At 47.5% G+C, this 6,880-nt stretch overlaps 1 protein-coding gene across 1 annotated transcript in view; it reads left to right on the top strand.

Annotated features, from left to right (window-relative positions):
• The first annotated feature begins 1,039 nt into the window (after nt 1-1,039).
• LOC139376854 (uncharacterized) overlaps nt 1,040-6,880 on the top strand; it is a 34,526-nt gene continuing 28,685 nt past the window's right edge. Inside the window, exon 1 of the mRNA XM_071119813.1 lies at nt 1,040-1,203. The gene's annotated coding sequence lies outside the window, so the exon portion shown is untranslated. The remainder of the gene's footprint in view (nt 1,204-6,880) is intronic.

Raw genomic sequence — 6,880 nt, 5'->3', positions numbered from 1 at the left:
CACTACAGGTGAGGTGTTACTAGCTGCCGGTTTGATTCAGGCCCTGCATCGTTCCACTGAACCTGACGAAGCTGAGAGTCAGTAAAGACAGCCCTGTAATCCAGCCATGTCCAAAGCAGGTGGAGAGGAATCAGGCCCAAAGCCTTTTTACACATGACTGAGAAAACACGGTCATGAGAGGCAAGAACATCGCTGCTGGGGTTGTGCTCTCTGTGCAATTGGGGATAAGAGTGGGAATGAGAAATGGAGAGAGTGGAAAAATAAAGGGCGAGAGAGAGTGTGAGAGAGAGAGAGCGAGAGAGAGAGAGGGAGGGAAACCTAATAACTGGAGTATGCTGGCCTCTAGTGCCAGACTTAGGCTATGTTTATGGTTATGAGAATATAATTGAATTATAGATAATGAGATAAGCTATTTTGCAGATCTTAGATAGTGGTTGTAATATGATTAATAGGGTAGGATTGATATCAAACTGGAGAGATGCCCCTGATGAATTCACAGAATAGATTTGGTATTACCGGAGATAACCTTTTTCAGAATAAACATAATTCTTTAATAGGGAAGTATTTTCTTTTTCAAAACACATTCAAAACACCTGTTGAGGTAAATTACTATTCTCTTCCAAAACATTTTCAAAACACCTGTTGAGGTAAATTACTATTCTCTTCCAAAACATTTTCAAAACACCTGTTGAGGTAAATTACTATTCTCTTCCAAAACATTTTCAAAACACCTGTTGAGGTCAAATACTATTCTTTTCCAAACACATTCAAAACACCTGTTGAGGTAAAATACTATTCTCTTCCAAAACACATTCAAAACACCTGCCGAGGTCAAATACACTCAGCGTCAGAGAAGTTTGAGCAGTGTTCTCTCAGAGTTGTCACTATCTAGGTTTTGTATGTAAATATTTATAGCCGTTCTCCCACAGAGATTAGCCTAGCGGTGCCAGCCACCCGGCAGCACCAACACAAGGGCTGGTCAGGTTTAATATTCAAGCTCTGCTTCCCTCTCAGCTCGACCGCCTGCGATAACACAGCTGAGTCACCTGAGAGGAGCTGGCTGGGCCTGCTGTAGGGGCAGCCATTTTGAGAACAGTTTCTGCATCACATCATTTTGAGAACCGTTTCTGCATCACAGTTTCTGCATCACAGTTGTGCTACTCAGAACTGGCCAGTGTGGAACTTGTCCTTAGCAACAACAAGGTAAGCTGCCTACATTTTAAAGGAAGTTTCTAACTTCCACATCACATATAAACCTGACTTTCCATGTAAAGAAAATCATAGAGGGATTTAATTAGGACTTTATTTGAAGTTATAGTTTGATAATTTGTGTAGACGTTAAGCTTACGTGTCAGTTTATTGTGAGCGAAAGGTAAGTTTTAAGCCTCTTTTGTCTTGTGAGTTGTAGCAGGTAGAAATGTAGAAATGCACAGTTTAAACCAGAAAGCAATTTTGTTTTCTCCTTTTTTGAGTTGGAAGCGAGGAGCTGGAAACAGCATGTTCCCGCTGAGAACCTGAACTGTTTCTGACATTGACTGCACAATGTGATAAATGAGTTTTCCTCAGACTCCTGTGAGGGAGAGGCTATTTATGTGCTGTAAAGAAAAAGTGTTTCACAAACATTCCACCACAGTAATTTTCTTTCTCAAGATCAAACATTCTTGTGGAGCTCTATTTTTAGCTGACCTATAGTAACATATCTGTGCCACATCATTATAATAAAGGGGGGTAAGTAGAACATGATGTCATATAGGGAAAAATAAGAGATAAACTTTAACACCCATTTTCTTGCACTAACACTCACACTTTTTTCTACACTTAAAGCAAAGGGTTCAAAAGGATTCTTCGGTTGGCCCCATAGTAGAACCCTTTTTGGTTCCAGGTAGAACTCTTTTGGGGTTCATGTAGAGCCCTCTTTGTAAGGGGTTGTACATAGAACTCAAAAGGGTTCTACCTGGAATCAAAAAGGGTTCTTCAAAGGGTTCTCCTATAGTCCCAGTTAGTATTAAATAGAATGTTACAGCCAAGTCTGCCTGTGGGGAAAACAAGCTGTGGTTACCTAGGTTACCCCATTGGCTCACAGCAAAAACTTGACCTTTTTCAGACACTATTTTCTTGTTGTCTGCTTGTTTTAGTCAATTACAAAGCTACATTTAAGAAAAGTATGTCTAAAGATGACTTTTCAACATTGCCTGTTCTAAAGCGTTCTCGTAGAAAAACAAAATCTTTTAGGGGTTCCCTCATGACCCTTTTCATGATGGTGCTAGCAGCCATGCGAGTGAGTGAGTGAGTGATAACTACCTACCAACTGGAACATTAAGCTAGCCAAGACCAACAACACAAACAAATTGACTACACAGCCAAGCAAAAATGATTTAAAGTAATACTTAAGTTGTTTTTTGGGGTATCTGTATTTTACTTTACTAATTATTGTCAGGATTCGAAGAGTGATGGGTAGCAGAGGATTCGGAAAAACCATTTATTCCGGAACAATCACAGCGAACAAAAGAGGGTAACGCAGAACACAGGCGTAAAACACTCCAAAATGTACTACACCGGTACACACGCTGTACAGCGGAAAAATGACAGGACACTCCTGAACCAAAAAACAGCAAACAAGTCTGCAGGAACACAGGCGGGCTAACTGAACTTAAATAACCCCAACCCAAAACCCCAAACAAGGAACAGGTGAAACCAATTAGACCAAACAAAACGAAAAGGGGAAAAGAGATCGGTAGCAGCTAGATGACCACTGAGCGCCACCCGAACGGGAAGGGGAGCCACCTTCGGTGATAGTCGTGACAGTACCCCCCCCCTTCCCCGATGCACGGCTCCTGCAGCGCGCCGACACCGGCCTCGAGGACGACCCAGAGGGCGAGGCGCAGGGCGATCCGGATGGAGGAGATGGAATTCCCTCAGCATAGATGGATCCAATATGGCGTCGAGTCCAGCACAGCCCGCACAGTGTATGTCGGGGACCCCTCGATGTCCAGAGGGGGCGGAGGGACCTCCCGTACCTCACCTTCCTGCAAGGGACCAGCTACCACCGGCCTGAGGAGAGACACATGAAACGAGGGGTTAATACGATAATACGAAGGGAGTTGTAATCGATAACACACCTCATTTATCCTCCTCAGGACCTTAAATGGCCCCACACACTGCGTTCCCAGCTTCCGGCTGGGCAGGCGGAGGGGCAGGTTTCGGGTCGAGAGCCAGACCCTGTCCCCCGGTGCGAACACGGGGGCCTCACAGCGGTGACGGTCAGCGCTCCTCTTCTGCCGTCCACTCGCCTGTCTTAGTCATTCCTGGACAGCCCTCCAGGTCTCCTCAGAGCGCTGCACCCACTCCTCCACCGCAGGAGCCTCGGTCTGGCTCTGATGCCACAGTGCCAGGACCGGCTGGTAGCCCAACACGCACTGAAATGGTGACATGTTGGTGGAGGAGTGGCGGAGTGAGTTCTGGGCCATTTCAGCCCAGGGGACGTATCTCGCCCACTTCCCTGGCCGGTCCTGGCAATACGACCGCAGAAACCTACCCACCTCCTGGTTCACTCTCTCCACTTGCCCATTACTCTCCGGGTGATACCTCGAGGTCAGGCTGACCGAGACCCCCAGACGTTCAATAAACGCCTTCCACACTCGGGATGTGAACTGGGTCCCCGATCAGAAACGATGTCCTCAGGCACCCCGTAGTGCCGGAAGACGTGGGTGAACAGAGCTTCCGCAGTCTGTAGGGCCGTAGGGAGACCGGGCAACGGGATAAGACGGCAGGACTTAGAGAACCGATCCACAACAACCAGGATCGTCATGTTTCCCTGAGACGGGGGAAGATCAGTGAGGAAGTCCACCGATAGATGAGACCATGGCCGTTGTGGAACAGGGAGGGACTGTAACTTCCCTCTAGGCAAGTGCCTAGGAGCCTTGCTCTGGGTGCACACCGAACAGGAGGAGACATAGAATCGCACGTCCTTAGCTAAGTTGGGCCACCAGAACCCCGCACTGTCCTCGAAATCCCCGGGTGACCCGACGAGGGTAGAATATGAGCCCACCGAATAAATTGGTCACGGACAACAAGCGGCACGTACCTACAACCCTCCGGGCACTGTGGAGGCGCAGGTTCCCCCCTTAGTGCCCGCTCGATGTCCGCGTCCACCTCCCATACTACCGGTGCCACCAGCCTCGCAGCCGGAATGATGGGAGTAGGATCGATGGACCGATCCTCGGTGTCGTAGAGACGGGACAGCGCGTCGGCCTTAGTGTTAAGGGAACCTGGTCTATACGAGATCATAAATCTGAATCTGGTGAAAAACATGGCCCACCTTGCCTGATGAGGATTCAGTCTCGTAGCTGCTCGGATATACTCCAGGTTACGGTGGTCAGTCCAGATGAGGAAAGGGTGCTTAGCCCCCTCGAGCCAGTGTCTCCACACCTTCAGGGCTTTAACCACAGCTAACAGCTCCCTGTCCCCCACATCATAGTTTCGCTCCGCCGGCCCGAGCTTCTTCTTCGAAAAAAGCACAGGGGCGGAGCTTCGGTGGCGTACCCGAGTGCTGTGAGAGCACGGCTCCAACCCCAGCCTCGGACGTGTCCACCTCCACTATGAACGCCAAAGAGGGGTCCGGATGCGCCAACACCGGAGCGTCGGTGAACAGCGCCTTCAAATGGAGGAAAGCTCTGTCCGCCTCTGCCGACCACTGTAAACGCACCGGCCCCCTCTTCAGCAATGAGGTAATTGGCAAACCCTAAGATCCACTGCACCTCCTTTACCGTGGTCGGAGTCGGCCAATTACGCACGGATTACGCGGTCACACTCCATCACCACCCCCGAGGTGGAAATGCGATAACCCAGGAAGGAAACGGCTTGTTTAAAAAACTCACATTTCTCAGCCTTAACGTACAGGTCATGCTCCAGCAGCCGCACCAGAGACACATGCGCGGCGCGTGTGGCGGAGTATATCAAGATATTGTCAATATACAACACCACACCCTGTCCGTGCAGGTCCCTGAGAATCTCGTCTACAAAGGATTGAAAGATGGCTGGAGCATTCTTTAACCCATACGGCATGACAAGATACTCATAATGGCCAGATGTGGTACTAAACACGGTTTTCCACTCATCTCCCTCCCGAATACGCACCAGATTATACGCGCTCCTGAGGTCCAGTTTCGTGAAGAACAGCGCTCTGTGAAATGATTCCACCACCGTAGCGATGAGAGGTAGTGGGTAACTAAAACCCACCGTAATGGAATTGAGACCTCGATAATCAATGCACGGACGCAGACCTCCCTCATTTTTCTTCACGAAAAAGAAACTTGAGGAGACGGGTGACATGGAGGGCCGAATGTACCCCTGTCCCAGAGCTTCCGTGACATATGTCTCCATAGCCAACGTCTCCTCCTGGGACAATGGGTATACGTGACTCTTGGGCAGTGCAGCGTTTACCTGGAGGTTTATCACGCAATCCCCCTGTCGATGGGGTGGTAATTGGGTCGCCTTCTTCGTAGTACCGATAGAAACTCCTACACACCTGCCTGAACACTCCTCAGACCACCCCTGGAGAGTCCCCTGTCTCCACAAAATCCTAGGATTGTGACTAGCCAGCCAGGGAACCCCCAGCACCACCGGAAAAGCAGGTGAATCGATAAGGAACAGACGAATCAGCTCCTTATGATCCCCCTGCGTAAACATCTCCAGTGGAACCGTGGCCACCCTGACCAGCCCTGACCATAATGGTCGGCTGTCTAAGGAGTGCACTGGAAAGGGGGGATCTATCTGTACTAACGGAATCCTCAACCTCTGGGCGAGTCCGCAATCTATAAAGTTCCCAGCTTCGCCTGAATCGACTAGCGCCTTGTGCTGGAGAGAAGGAGAAAATTTGGGGAAACAATTGAACTGACTCCATAGTTTATGGTGCGGGCTTCTGTCAGGCTTCTGGGGCGGCAGGGTAGCCAAGTGGTTAGAGCGTTGGACTAGTGACCAGAAGGTTGCAAGTTCAAACCCCCGAGCTGACAAGGTACAAATCTGTCGTTCTGCCCCTGAACAGGCAGTTAACCTTAAGGCTGTCATTGAAAATAAGAATTTGTTCTTAACTGACTTGCCTAGTTAAATAAAGGTCAAATAAATAAAAAAGGATTTGAAGAGTGATGTGTGTGGAGTCAGGCGCAGAGGATTAGGAAAAAACATTTATTCCCGGAACAATCAGAGCTAACAAAAGAGGGTAAAGCCAAACACAGGTGTAAAACACTCCAAAATGCCAGGACACTCCTGAACCAAAAAACAGCAAACAAGCACACACGAACACAGGCGGGCTAACTGAACTTAAATAACCTCAACCCAAAACAAGGAACAGGTGAAAACAATTAGACAAAACGAAAAGGGATCGTAGACCGGTGACAAGCGCCACCCGAACGGGAATAGTCGTGACAATTATATATTTTTAAACTTTTACATTCTTAAAGAAAATAGTGTACTTTTTACTCCATATATTTTCCCTGACACCCAAAAGTACTCGTTACATTTTAAATGCTTAGCAGGACAGGAAAATTGTCCAAATCATACACTTACCAAGAGAATATCCATGGTCATCTCTACAGCCTCTGATCTGGCGGACTCACTAAACACAAATGCTTAGTTTGTAAATGATGTCTGAGTGTTGGAGTGTGCACCTGGTTAGCCATAAATAAAATTAAAACAAAAATGGTGTCTTCTGGTTTGCTTAATATAAGGAATTTTAAATGATTTATACTTATACATTTGATACTTAAATATATTTTAGCAATTACATTTACTTTTGAAACTTAAGTATATATTTTTAACTTTACTTACAGCAAGTAGTATTTTACTGGGTGACTTTTACTTGAGTCCTTTTCTATTAAGGTAA

The sequence above is a fragment of the Oncorhynchus clarkii genome, chromosome 20 (genome assembly GCF_045791955.1).
Source record: "Oncorhynchus clarkii lewisi isolate Uvic-CL-2024 chromosome 20, UVic_Ocla_1.0, whole genome shotgun sequence".
Classification (NCBI taxonomy): domain Eukaryota; kingdom Metazoa; phylum Chordata; class Actinopteri; order Salmoniformes; family Salmonidae; genus Oncorhynchus; species Oncorhynchus clarkii.
This window is presented reverse-complemented; position numbering and strand designations above follow the sequence as displayed.